Genomic DNA, 15,528 nt, shown 5'->3' on the forward strand with positions numbered 1-15,528 from the left:
AGGAGATGGACTTCCAACTCTCCCTCTTTTGACTTGATTTGGAAAGCCATCTTTTGGGATGTCTCCTCTAAGCTTACTTTTGTTCCCCAAAAGGCTTTTTTGGATACCCCAAGGAACAAGCTTATTGTTGTATCCTGGGGTTTAGATAGTGCTCTCTTGCTTTCCCATTCCCGCCCTTAGTCGGGTCTCGGGTCCCCCCTCTCCCTCGTTGTATATTCCCCTCCCCCCTTTTTCTCCTTCTCGCCCCTCCTGGGCTTTGGTAATACATTTTTTATTCACAAAAAAAAAAATATTGCTAAAAACCAAAAGTGCGGTAAAATATTCATTTGTTTTGATGTCTAAAAAAATATTTTCATTCAGAACGATTTTGACAGCATTCATGCATACCAAACTAGGTTTGACCATAAGTTTGAGATCTCGGCGAGTTTCTCGGTTTTTTAAGAAACCAAGACGAAATGGGATACGATACAAAATAATACAAGATCTCGGCGAAATCTCGGATTGGCCCATGGCAACACTATGTCATGGGAAGACTATGTGACACTAGCAGGGACTGAATACTTGATTCAAAGTCATTTTATGTGATGATAGTTGTAACACTGTTAAACAGTGTGATGTATCACTTTAACATTTCTAATTCTTATTTAAGTTGTTTAGCTATTAATTGAATGTTTTGCTTGCTTTCTATTACTAAATTATGTGTAGAGTAGGGTATTTTAGTACGCCATCGCCTACCAACCTATGGTCCGAATTAAAACTCATGTTTAGACTTTGTTTTTGCAAACTCTAATAGTGCCATTGGGTTTAATTGGCCTAAAATAGGCTGAATATCAAGTTTCGGACCCAAACTAGGTCTAAAACCCATCAAGTTGAGGCTTCGAGTCAGAAAAAAAAAAATGCACCAACTCGGCGAGATCTCGACTCGACTCGGTTTTTCCAAGGGCCGAGTTGGTACTAAGAACCGAGTTTTAGTACCTTGGGTTTGACCGAAACATAACTCCTTCAATATAAATCACACTTAAGCAATCTTGGATTTGTTTGAAAGCTTAGTTGTAAAGCTTTCCAATAAATCCAAGATTGCTTAAATCTAATTTAAATTGAAGCAGTTATGTTTCGGTCAAACTTTATTTAGTGTGCGAGAATGCTGTCAAAATTGTTTTGAATGAAAATATCTTTTAGGCATCAAAACAAATGAATATTTTACCGCACTTTTGGTTTTTAGCAAAGTTTTACCATATTAAGATTTATGGAATTTTTTTATGGATTTTTTACAATTACCACCCCAAAATCTTTCATATTTATTATTACCCCCCCCCAAAAACTTTGAAACAACTGTTACCCTCCCCTGTTGCATACTAATAACTAACTGGCCCCCACCGTTACAGACCCGTAACGGAGGGGGTTAGTCGTGACAATGTGCCGTTGTCATGGATTTTTTAGGACCAAAATGCCCTTTTTGGGGTGGTAATTGTAAAAAACTCCCACCCCATCACCGTCCTTTCTCCTCCTCCTTCTCCTTCTTCTTCTTCCTCCTCTGCAACCCCAACCGCCCCGAACGAGAGTTAATGGCACGAGAATGAAAAGACCACAACTAAAGTCTGAAAGCTTTGATCCATTGGATTATGAGGCACAGAAAGCCTCAAGAACGAAGCAAACAGTTAACAGCAAAGGACGATTGATTATAACCTACCGACTGCTTAGTTGAATTAGAAACAAAATGGCGATAAAAATTTTAGTTTATGAACCACCAGGTCTCATAAAAGCCAAGTTCTTGAAAGAAAAAAAGGAAGAAGACTTTTAGAGTGCTAATTTATTCCCAAGGTGCAGCTTCAGGTTGGAATCAAATTTTCCGTTTTTGTTGAATTTGGAAATCCAAAAAAGAAAATTAATGTTTAAAACTCAAAAAATATATAAATTTCAACTCAAGGTAACCCATTATGAACAATCAAAATGAAAAAAACAAAGAGGAGAAGAAATGAGCCCACTTCCAGAAAACACTAGCAGTGCGAAAATGCAGAAAATCTTTAGAAACACAGATAAAATAGCCATACACCGTCCCCCCCCCCCCCATCAAACATATTATGCAGAAAGACAATAACTAAGAAATCAACCGACCTGGCACTGGGAGCCCTCCTCAGAACTTCAGGTTCGAACTCGACGGGCAAGCCAAGGAACCAATTAAAGCGATCAAATGTGACATGGGCAACATCGAACCTTGAGTAGGTTGTAAGTACCAAGAAGGAAATCTGGAAAAGAAGCCGGAGTACGTTAGACGGTGATGGCATCATCGATCGGGGAGGTTGGGGTTGCAGAGGAGGAAGAAGAAGAAGGAGAAGGAGGAGAAGAAGAAGGAGGAGGAGGAGGAGAAGGGACGGTGATGGGGTGGGAGTTTTTTACAATTACCACCCCAAAAAGGGCATTTTGGTCCTAAAAAATCCGTGACAACGTCACACTGTCATGACTAACCCCCTCCGTTACAGGTCTGTAACGATGGGGGCCAGTTACTTATTAGTATGCAACAGGGGAGGGTAACAGTTGTTTCAAAATTTTTGGGGGGGTAATAATAAATATGAAAGATTTTGGGGTGGTAATTGTAAAAAACCCTTTTTTTATTTGATAAAAAACCAGCATTTAAAAGTTAGAAATTGCACCTACCGCCGAAAATCAAGTTTCTGTTCTTGACTTGGGGGTTGACTTTTTATCCTTTTGGAATTTGATTTTTTAACTATTTTTATTGGATTCAAACAGAGGATATTTGCTTATTTATGAATAATATCTTAAGTAAATGAAATAACAAATCATTTACTTAGATGATATTAGGCATAAATAAGTGTGTGTCCTGGTTTCTGGCATATAAATAAGTATCTGTCTTGTTTTCCCACTAAATCAAACTCCTATTTGGACTTTGATTTTTCAAAATATGATGGTGCCATTGTGTTTAAATGGCCCAAAATAGATTGTATCCCAAATGACCAAACTAGGTCAAAAACCCACTGAAACCATCAACCGAATTCACAAAAAAGAATGCACCAACTCATTTTTTGACTGGACGAAACCAAGACCGAAACTGAGTTCTCGAACCATGGCATGGAGCATATCTTGGTAAGAAAGGGAAATTCCTACTGGAAGGGTCTTGTAGTTCCATTTTGGTGTTTATGGGAAGAAAAGAATGCGAGGCAGTTCAGAGATCAATCTACTGATGAGAAAGGGATTGAATTAAATTATGCTATTATAAAAGAAACTTCAATAAATATAATTAGATGGATGGATAACTTGATTGAGGATCCATGGTGTCGCCTAGGCGACAAGGCATGCTCACGCCTTATTGTCTGGGGTTTTTTGTGTGTAATATAATAATGCATTTTTTTTTACTTTTTGATAGGTGCATGTATACAATATGGTACATTCTGACGCATGGGATCATGCCAAAAAGTTTTTTTTTTGAATAAAAAAAGCAAAAGAAAGAAAAGAAGATGGGAGAAGAGGATTGAAGAAGTCCAGCTGGAGTGCTGAACGAAGAAACCCTCTTGGCTGTGGGCTGTCAAGATCTGTGATGGCTGATGGCCGATCACAGACCACTGCCAGGTAAGTCTTTCTTCTCCTCCAATTTCTTTCTCTGCAGAAAAAGAAATTGGAATCGTGAAGAGGAAGAAGAAGAAGAATGGGCATAAGCGTACCTGTCCCAAGTACCATGACTCCACTTTGCTCGAGGGCGATGGACTCGGCAGAACAAGGGGACGAGAATCACTGAAATGAAGACCCAGCTCTACACTCCACAGGCGCTAGGTAGGGAAAATTTATATTTGACAGGAAGCCCTTGAGTTCATCAAGACCTCTGACTCATGAGAGGCCCAAAACTCTTGATAGAATGCCCGAAAATGCCCTTCAGAAAAGAATATTCAGCATTGGGACCAAAAAAATTGGGAGAAATGCCCAATTTATACGGTAGTTTACGTATATATCCCCACTTTACACATATATCCCCATTTCCCCTCCCCCCCCTCACACTTTATATGACAGTTTATGCATATATCCTCATTTTACATGACAACACACATAGGGCACCAACCTAGACAACGTCTATGTGGGCACCTGTCGCCTAGGTGCATAAGAGGCCCTCCAACACCTTGGGTTGCGTAGGCATCGTGACAACTATGATGGCACTGCACCATTTACATAAGACCCACTAGGTTCCTTGTTTCTTAGACACAGATTGAGTTTCAATAGAAACAGAGAAGTGCCAATAAGGTGGCTGATGTTTTGGAAAACAAGTAGTAGTATGTGTAAGGCTACGTTATGGGGATGAAGTTCCATTGTGATGTTTGAGTCTTTATTCCAGGTGTAAGGGTGGGTATGTATTATGCTGGGATCTATCTGTTGAGTTGTGCCTCTGATAGAACAATGTCCCATGGAGGATAGACTGTCATGTCATGTGCAACACGGGTACTTCATGTAGGATGAAGAGCTTAGATATCAGAGAACAGATACATATTTCAACATTTGTCTTTTCTAAATGTATATTAAAATGCTAGGTAGATGGACCAAACCAAGCATACAATTCTCTTTCAATGTGCCATTATTGTTGTCATCTATTCTTTGTTCCCAATATTAGAGATAAAAAAACATGAGTCTCATACTGGCAATAAAGCCTATTTTGGATTGTATCTTCTGTTAAAGCCTCAACCTAGAACTTCTTCAGCCATTTCAAGCCATAACCAGGGGAGAAAAAGTCCCCCTTTCACTGCTACCACTGATCTTCAGCATGTGAAAAAACCATTTCCGTCAACTATCCCATGTTTTTATCACCTATTAGGCAGACCATAAGGTTCCTTCAGTGTACTGCTTCTGATCTCTGCTTCTTAGTCGCTACACATTGTGAATATACATTAACTTTTGCTAAGTCTAAGCCACAGTAAACCACAACCAAGAAAAAAGGAAGAGGAAAATTGAATCCTACAGTTTAAAATAAATTTTGAAGAATAACACTCGAACCACTACTCCGTATCCCAGGCTTCCCAGCAACTTGGGGTTAGCTACACAAATTCCATTCAACCATCTCAGTCTATTTAAGTCCATTTTGGATGTTAACTCATAAAGAATCGTAATTTTTTCTCAACACTTCAAGCCATATTGTAGACTGGCCTCCTTTTTCCTGTAACGCCTCCAATTCGCACCATATCACTCCTCAAAGATGTATCCATCAGTCTTTGTTGCACAGGGCTGAACATCTGAATCAGTTTCCCATCATCTTTACCATCATTATAGTGTACTCTATGTAACTTTGGATGCATTGGTTTCCAATCCATAATCTTGCCTCTCTTTCATCTCAAAATCCTCGCCTTAGCTACATTCATTTTATGTATGAACTTTGAAGATTATATTAAGAGATATACCATCAGCTGAAAACTATTTTCTAAATGTGATGAATTATATTAAGACACCTCTAAATAGGTAAATTTATATTTACCTCACAAAAATTCATAAAACAATTGAGCCACACTACAGGCTTAGGCAAAGCATTGAGGACAAAAGACAGAAATTCACTGCATGCAGTAACAAAAGGAATTCTCTAGCCAGGGGAGAATTTCAGGATGGAGAATGGAAATTAACTACAAATTGAAGTGACAGTACAGGACTTACAGAATCTCATCACCTACAGAAATGACTGATGCCGTGAAAGTGCAGGTTTGCTGCGCATCCACATTGTTCAGGCCATTTATGAGAGGACCATCTCCAGACTCTCGAGGGGAAAGCTTTCTTGCTCTACCTGCTCTTTCCAACCTTCCATCTGGAAGCAAATAGGCAGGCCTAAAGTTTTCTTTGCTAGTAGATGAATCACTGATGCACAATAATGCATTTGGAACGGTATCAAATATACTCCCAATGGAAGTATAACTGTAAAACACGCAGTAAAACATACGAATATTAGATTTCTAAGAGAGGAAGAATGTATCTTTAAGATTTGAGTCCAAAATCTTATGGTTCAACAATGGCATGCTTAATGTGCATCAGTGACAAAATTAAATATAATTTATCAGTAAATCCCTGCCCACAGAAGGTAACAGCTCTAAGAAACTGTAACAATGATAAAAGCAATGATAACAACAACGCAACAATAATTTTACTAATAATAAAGAAGTATATTTTATCAACGAACTAAAAATCTGAAACCAGTCCTAGGTATTAAAGAACAGTGACAGAATTCTAGAGGATGTCAACCCTCTCAAGAAAAGGGGGGGGAGGGGGGGGGGGGGGGAAGTACCCTTGGTCATAAAGACTACAGTATTGAAACTTGCATGTCAAAATAAAGGCCCATATATCCCTGTTCAAAACAAAAATTAAAACTCATTAGTTGCATCCATGAAAACAACCAAAAGAAAAGAGGAGCATTAATGACACCAACTATATTACAAGTTTGGAAGTTCACCAAGGGTTGTCTAATCTTACTCAAGGTTCGAGAACTCGGTTTCGGACCTAGTTTCGATTAGGCCAAACAATCGAGTTGGATCGAGATCTCAGCGAGTTGGTGCATTTTTTTTTTTTTTTTTTTTTGAACTTGTTTGATGGTTTCGCTGGGTTTTTTACCTAATTTGGTCATGAAACTTGGTATACAGCCTATTTTGGGCCATTTAAACACAATGGCACTATTAGAGATGTAAACGGATCGAATTCGGTCGGATAGTGGCATTATCATATTCGTATCCGATTATGTTCAGACGGATTCGGATAATATCCTACCGATTTTCGGACGGATTCAGATAATTTCCGAATAGTGGTTTTTTGAATACAGATTCTCATAAATGGAAATGAATACGGATCGAATACGATTTTCGACTATCCATTGACATATTTACCGTTTTTATGATGAGGGTTAGGGTTGAGACTTGAGAGTTCAGTAACTACCTTTTCTTCTACTCTTCTTAGTCTTTTGTTCTCTTACATTTTTCACTTTTTATTTTTTAATAGATATATAATTCCATGCATTACATTACATAAAACAATATATATAAACCAATAGCAAATCTAGAAAAAGAATCACATTATCTTAACTTATAAATTTATAAAAATAAGATAACAAAATCCAATAAGGTAACTTTCAGATATTTTATTACCATCGGACTGCTAAACGAATCAGATAATAATCGGTCGGATAGGGGGATTATCATATTCGTATCAGATTAGTTTCGGACGGGTTCGGATTCTCCTAAACGAATACAAACACGGATCGAATACGGATTTACAAATATCCATTTACATCCCTAGGCACTATTAGCTTTGGAAATTCAAAGTCCAAATAGGAATTTGACTTAGTGGAAAACCAGGATAGACACTTATTTATGCCTAACGCCATTTAAGTAAATGTTTTTATATAGGGTAAAGTACACGTACCCTCCTATAATGCACCCAATATTCCTCGTACCCCCCTAAGCGGCTCAATATTCCATGTACCACCCTTCAATATTCCACGTACCACCCTTGCTTTACACGCCAAATGCCAGATAGGTCCAATCCGTTAAATACCACCGTTAGATGCCAAAATTTTGACCATTTAATTACCCTCACTTATTTGTTGCCCTAAACTAATTGAAAATGACCATTTTACCCTTTGTTTTATTTTTATAAATGAAAAGACCTAATTGCCCTCTTTTATGTATTACTCTAACATTTGAAAAGACTATTTTACCCCCAAAATATTTGTTCCTAAAAACCCCAAAATGCCCTCATCTTCCCCAAATCATCATCTTCTTTTACATACCCGCCACCACCACCACCACCACCACCACCACCACCACCACCAAAGCCAATACTACCACCACCACCCACCATTGCCCTAGCCACCACCACCACCCACCATTGCCACACCCACCACCACCACCACCACCACCCACCATTCCAGAAATCGAATCCTGATTTGGGGGCAAGAAAAAACACAGATTTTTTTTTTTTATTTGTCAATGCATTAACTTAATTTTCAGTCTACAACCAACACAATATCTTCTAAAGTAACAATACTAATTTGTTGCACCTGTAAACAAATTCTTCTCTTTACTCTGTTTTTCTCCCAATTTCAATTTTTCTTTTTCACATTGTCTCCCTTTCTCACTTTTGGAGTTTGGTCTTTGAATAAAGGGAAGTAGAGAGGTTAGGACAGAGAGAGAGAGAGAGGAGCAGAGCCTTCCACTAAAAACCAGAGATGGAAGTATTAGAAACTCTGGTTTTATCTGGTAACAGAACTTCCAAATCTTCCAATTTTGTGAAAGACTCATCGCAAATGGCAATTTTTTGTTTTCTTCTCTTGATCAATCATTATCTTTTTAGTTGTTTTCTTGCATTGGACATCAAGATTAGTTCAGAAAAGTTGAATTTTAAGTATATAAGTTTCATCATTGGGTTAGGGTTTCATCGAATTGGTTGATAAGAGAAACCTGTACGGAAATTGATTTGTTTCCAGAGAATTTACCTCGCATTTGTCTTAGAACCCAAAGCCAATGGTGGGTGGTGGTGGTGGTGGTGGTGACGGTGGTGGTGGTGGTGGTGATGGTGGTGGTGGTGGGTATGTAAAAGAAGATGATGATTTGGGGAAGTTGAGGGCATTTTGGGGGTTTTAAGGAACAAATATTTAGGGGTAAAATAGTCTTTTCAAATTAGGTTAGGGTAATACATAATGAGGGCAATTAGGTCTTTTCATTTATAAAAATAAAACAAAGGGTAAAATGGTCATTTTCAATTAGTTTAGGGCAACAAATAAGTGAGGGTAATTAAGTCTTTTCAGATTTAAGAAAATGGAGCAAAGGGTAAAATGGTCAAAATTTTAGCATCTAACGGTGGTATTTAACGGATTGGACCTATCTGCCATTTGGGGTGTAAAGCAGGGGTGGTACGTGGAATATTGAGCCGCTTAGGGGGGTACGAGGAATATTGGGTGCATTATAGGGGGGTACGTGTACTTTACCCTTTTATATATGTTATTTCATTTACTTAAGACATTATTCATAAATGAGCAAATACCCCCCCCTCGCCAATTTGAATCCAATAAAAATAGTTAAAAATTCAAATTCCAAAAGGATAAAAAGTCAATCCCCCAGTTCAAAAACAAAACTGGATTTTCGACGATAGGTGCAATTTTCAACCTTTAAATGTTGGGGGTTTTCTCAAATCTAAAACTTCCATATATCTTAATATGGTAAAACATTGCTAAAAAACAAAAATGCAGTAAAATATTCATTTGTTTTGATGTCCAAAAATATTTTCATTCAAAGCGATTTTGACAGCATTCGTGCACAGTGCACACCAAATAAGGTTTGACCGAAACATAACTCCTTCAATACAAATCATTTAAGCAATCTTGGATTTGTTGGAAAGCTTAAACCCTGAGCATTTAAAAGTTAAAAATTGCACCTACCGTTGAAAATCTAATTTTTGTTCTTGAACTGGGGGAGTTGACATTTTATCTTTTTGGAATTTGATTTTTTTTTAACTATTTTTATTGGATTCAAATAAGGGGTATTTGCTTACTTATGAATGAATAATATCTTAATTAAATGAATGATATTAGGCATAAATAAGTGTTTGTCCTGATTCTGACATAAATAAGTGTTTGTCTTGGTTTCTGACACATATAAGTGTCTGTACACCAAGGTTTCCCACCGAGATGACAGAGACCACCGAGATCTTGGCCGAGACGATGCACTCCTTCTACCTCGTCTCGGTTTTGCAAAACTCCGAGATATTACCGAGATCTCGACTAGTTCTTATTCCATGATCCTACTAAAGTTCTTTTTATTTCCTTCAATATTTGCTTGAGTAACTCGTGGACTTAAACATTGAGTCTGGACTATCTTGAGCTGTCTATATCCTTAACTGCAAGTTGCTTACCTTAAGCTTGTCACCCATATCAATTCAGAAGTGATGATTATAATTATATAAGATAAATCATTGTGATTATTGATAAATGGGAATAAGGAACTGAATGAAGGAGCATATTTTTGCACTGTTATTTTCCATGTAAATCAAATGATTTAATAGAAAACAATATAGAAAAAAAATATTTTTATTCTCATATTTTGGAAATTCATTTAAAGCTATCTAGGCTCCAGCCAAGTTATCAATAGGGAAAGGTATACAAGGGCACTCAAAGTTCAGCTACTGAGTGTCACCATGTGTGATTGTGTGCAAGCATGTGTGTTTACAACTTGTAGTTCATGGAAAACCTGTAGGACCAATCCAAGATGGGATTCACTCTCATGAAAGGTGGCCATCCAGACGAACTAGGTGAAAATTGTTCTTGGCCAACCTGCACAAAATAACAAATAGGAAGAGTAACTACGCATTTTAGCAAGGCTATTGGGAAATTGATGACTTCAGAAACAGTTCCAGAAGACTGTGAAAAGACGGAAATGAAGCACCAGAGATGCACTTGTATACCGCGTTAGGATCACCAATTCTGGTACCAAGAAAAATAGCTCTAATTGGTTTTTCCCTGAGAAGAGCTTCCAAACCAGACTTGAAATCTTGGCGAAAAATTTCCAGCTGCAAGTCATAACTGCTCAAAAGAAAAACAGGACGAAATAAATCTGCATGCTGGTGTGTTGAACATATTCATCGAATCCTACTAAAGAGAAATATAAAAAAGAAGTGAAACTATGGAAGCAAGACTCCTACAGATTCAACAATGCTATAAGAAAAGCAAGAGACGACAAAGATTCACTCACGTAGCAGCTGTTTCATACATGAAAGAGTTTATTTCTGGGAAAGCACAAGGACTATCAAAATAGATACTTCTCATTGGACACTTCACTTCACAATTTGTATGGCCCCCGTTAGAATAATTAGGTTTCTCTTTATGCAAAAAGTACCCAGCCCTAAGCAAATGGAGCAAGACCTGCAAAATCAAATCCATTCTAAATATTCAAGTGGGTGCACCTGTTTCACTGAATAAGTAAGAATTTTAATTTAGGTAAGCATTTAAAAGAAATTACAGTTGAGTCTTTCCCTCCATTCCATTATAACTGTGACAGTATAAGAGCACTAAGACCTGCAGCAAAGAAGAAGAGAGACCAAGAGAAGCTAGGAACACTGCCCACTGTTGTGTTGTGTATGGAATTATACAACCATGGGCCTGGAATATTATTTATGATAAAAGAAAAATAGCTACAACCGACCTTTAGGTCCAATCCCAAAAATACCCCTCACTAACATAAAATAACTAAATAAACTAATTACAACCGAGACTAACCTTAACACTTAATACTCAACACTCCCCCTCAACTTGGAGCATAGACATCACCCATGCCCAGCTTGGAACATCCTTGTAGAAAAACATTACCAAACAGCGCCTTGGTAAACAAATCTCCAAGCTGATTATGAGAGCTGACAGAGATTAACTTCTTCATTACTGCGTCTCGAACAAAATGGCAATCAACTTCAATATGCTTTATCCGCTCATGAAACACAGGATTATTAGCAATGTAAATAGCAGCCTAATTATCGTAGAACATCTCCATCGGATTGTTGGTAGAATAACCAAGTTCTTCAACAAAAGACCTACGCCACATCAATTCAGCAGCGGTGTGAGTCATGGCTCGATACTCTGCCTCAACACTAGAACGAGCAACTGTAGTCTATTTCTTACTACTTCACGCAACAAGATTTCCTCCAAGGAAAGTACAATAGCCAGTAGTGAACTAGCGATCACCATCAGCACCAGCCCAATCAGCATCAAAATACCCAACAATACTAATGTGACCATGACAATGATAAATAAGTCCCTTCCCTGGAGCCTCTTTGAGGTATCTCAATATATGACAAGCAGCATCCCAATGAACTTGCTTAGGTATCTATATGATCTGACTAATCACACCAACAGCAAAGGAAATATCAGGATGAGTAACAATAACATATATGAGTTTGCCGACAAGTCTCCTATACTAGTGCTTATCTTCAAACTCCTTATCATCAAACATACCAAGCTTAACATGAGGATCCATAGGAGTATCAATTGGCTTACACCCTAACATACCCGTCTCACTCAGAAGATCAAAAACATATTTTCATTGAGACAAACTGAGGCCATGCTTACTGCGAACAACCTCAATACCAAGAAAATAACTAAGAGCACTCAAATCTTTCATCTGAAAATGTTGTTGCAAGCAAGGTTTAAAATCTTGTTTCGTTTTGGTATTTCGGTCTGATCGAAATATCCGAAATTTCAGATATTTCGGTTGAAATATTATATTTTCTCTGTAATATTTTGGTAGGTCATTTTGGTAGGTTTTAGGCCAAGTTAAGGCTTGAAACTTCATGGAAACCCTATTTTAGGCTATATAAACACATGTAAATGTTAAAATTGTAAAAATAGTAACCCAAAGTGGTGTTTCGGATTTGCACCATTAATTGGTAGTATACGGTCGAATCCTAATGTATAACTTAGTTAATTACACATTTACACATACATTATACATATACATTGTTTAAGACTTTAAGTACTAGAGGACATAATAACTAATAAGCAATTTAAACAAGTAAATTCACCTTGGAAACATAAATTCAATGACTCATTAAGTCATAATATTAAGTACAATAAGTCAATAACATCAATATCCCAAATTCCCAATATAAGTCAAGTAGTCATCAAGTGACTCAAATGTCTACTAATAATAATTACTCCACCATCCAGGATCAACCCCACTCCTAATCCGATGGAGCCAACATACATTGTTCTCCGATTGTAGGACATATGAAACATGTATTGATCATTTTTTTCAAAAAAATATTTTTAGAGAAAATGGTTTTACCTAAAATAGTGGAAAGACTTCACAGCTGTGCTAAGAAGGTTCAAACCTGTGTCCTCCAAGTGCTTTCGGCAAAGATTCAAAGGCAGGTTCAAAAATCACCAAAGAGAAGTGGAGGAAGAAATAGGACCAAAAAACCGAAATATAGCAGCCTTGTGAGCTCTCGGTCGAACTTTCGACCAAGAGTCAGGAGACTTGGCCTTTTTATAAGGTGGGTTTGTAACATCTTGCCGATATTCAGCGAGATGTTACAAAGTCTCGAAATCTCGCGAAATGACCGAAATTTCGGTCGAGATATTGCATTTTTCATTTCGAACAAGCATTTCGTTTCGGTTAGGTCGAGATACTCGAAATATTCAAAATTTCGACCGAGATTTCACGAGTTTTTGTACATTGGTTGCAAGTAGGTCTTAATATTTGCAATTCCAAACACATCATTACCAAAAATAATTATGTCATCAACATAAACAACCAATATAATCACTTTGGAGTCCTGTCTTCGAACAAAAGCTGAGTGATCCGAATAACACTGGAGAAAACCCATATACTGCCACAACTCTACTAAACTTATCAAACCAATCTCGTGGGGATTGTTTCAAGCCATAAATGGCTTTATGCAGCCTGCAAACTTTCTGAGTATCCTCCCCCTGAGCAACATACCCAATAGGTTGCTCCATACAAACCTCCTCTTGCAAATCACCATACAAGATGACATTCTTGATGTCTAACTGGTACAGAAGCCAATCAAGATTAACAGCCAAAGAAATCAGAATGCGAACAGAATTTAACCAAGCCACAGGAGAAAAAGTCAACTGTGAGATGTTGCTCAAGAACCCTTATTGCAATGTAGTTTGAGATCACTTATATACTACGCTATCAAGACAGTTCAAATGGGTGTAGTATCATGTCAATGTAAGTTTCGTCTTGAACTTCAAAATTCTATATGATTGCCATATCTGGGAAATAGATTATCTACAAGGCTGTGTAGTAGATAGCCCTTATTAACAATTCTTATATTCTAACATCAACTTCCTGCCCATGATCAAGCTGTTTACAACTTCTTTTTTTTTTTTTTGGTTGAAAGTTGTTTACAACTTTACTTTGACTTATTCCAGGCACAAAGCATCTCATTTTGAAAATTTTTCTATTTTCTTTTCTTTCATGACTAGCAAGAAAAAATCAGCAAAGATGCCCAACATGTGCAAAAAAAAACTAATTCCATCATTCCATGGGGAAGAAGAGCAATAAAATGAATTCAGATTACAAAGAAGGAAACAAAACAAAATATCGTTACTAATTATGCAAAAAATAGGAAACTAGCAAAATTAGAAAATAGGAACTTGAACATAAAATGAAGGTAGATCAAACATGGTTGTTGAGATGGATTATGGAAGTTGGAACTTGGAAAACTAGGGTGGATAAGTTATAAATAAGTTCAGTCAAGGTTACTTAACCCAATGGAGAACAGATGATGGAAGGTTGATTGAAATGTTAGGAAATGTGCAAAAAACAGTAAGGAGGAATGAGGTACAAACTGAAGGTGATGAAAGACAGGGTTAACTAACGATGATCTGAGCAAACGAAGTGAGGAAGAACATAACTAATTGTGCGGGGCAATTGTTTTCTGATTCTTCGATAAAAAGATTCATTCTCCTCATAAATAATAGGAGGTAGAACCAATAAATCTTTCTTTTTCGATTCATTCGTAGCAACAGCTATGGCTTCTTCTTTTTTTAGGAGATGACCAATAACAGGTGGTCATCTCTTATCGAGGGCCCATAGGCCATTAGGGTTGGCATCCCAACTCAAGGAAGGGTGGCCGGGGTGGGAGGGGTAGGGGGAGGAAAGGGGGAATAACAGGATGCATACATCCGAAGGTCGTGCTTGGCACATTGGTCAAGTGCTCACTTAGTGAATGCTTGGTCACGGGTTCAAGTCCTGGAAACAGCCTCTCTGGAAACAGGGGTAAGGTTGCGTACGTTTGACCCTCCCTAGACCCTACTAAAAGCGGGAACCTTGTGCACTGGGTACGGCCTTTATACATCCCATGGGGGAGAGTCGAACATGCGACCTCTCCCTAGGCCAGCACTCTACTGCACTGGCAGCCACCACCTCGCCAGGAGGCGCTTCCCACAGCTATGGCTTTAGATATACTAGAATGAGGACACAGGATTCGTCAACTGACCACAATAGATGGGAATGGGATAAGTTCTCAGTTAAGTTGAGTTTTAGTGGAAAATTGCTAATTGCTTCTTCAGAGAGTAGTTGCATGTCTTAAAGGATAGTACCCAAGACCGATTTCTTTAAGCTCGAGAATATGGTGCAGCGAGAATCATAACCCAATGGAGCAGGGAAAATCTTAAAAAATGAGAAATGCTAAATGCAAAGTATAGTAAATATTTAAAGAAGACAACCGCAACCACAGTGACATGGCTAAGCACAGATGCAGAACCATTCACAAATTCGTAAACACCGTAATTGAAAAATCCATGACCCATAAGATTTAACCAACGAAACGCGAGTTATTAGAGAACAAGATGAGTTTGTGACTGAATGACAAAGAACCCAGTTCCAGCGACTTGGTAATTCAGAGAATTGAACGGAAAAATTCAGCAACATGGTAGAAGGTCAAAGCTTACGCATATAGAGCGAAAGCTCTCTGGATAACGTAGATTGCGTTGTTGTACTTCATTTTCAGTCTTCCGTCATTGCTTTCTCTTGTAGCGTTATCGATCTC

General features: G+C 37.9%; 1 pseudogene; it reads right to left on the bottom strand.

Annotated features, from left to right (window-relative positions):
- LOC122655095 overlaps window positions 1–15,289 on the bottom strand; it is a 40,992-nt pseudogene extending 25,703 nt beyond the window's left edge.
- Window positions 15,290–15,528: the final 239 nt, after the last annotated feature.

Source organism: Telopea speciosissima, chromosome 3, assembly GCF_018873765.1.
Source record: "Telopea speciosissima isolate NSW1024214 ecotype Mountain lineage chromosome 3, Tspe_v1, whole genome shotgun sequence".
Classification (NCBI taxonomy): domain Eukaryota; kingdom Viridiplantae; phylum Streptophyta; class Magnoliopsida; order Proteales; family Proteaceae; genus Telopea; species Telopea speciosissima.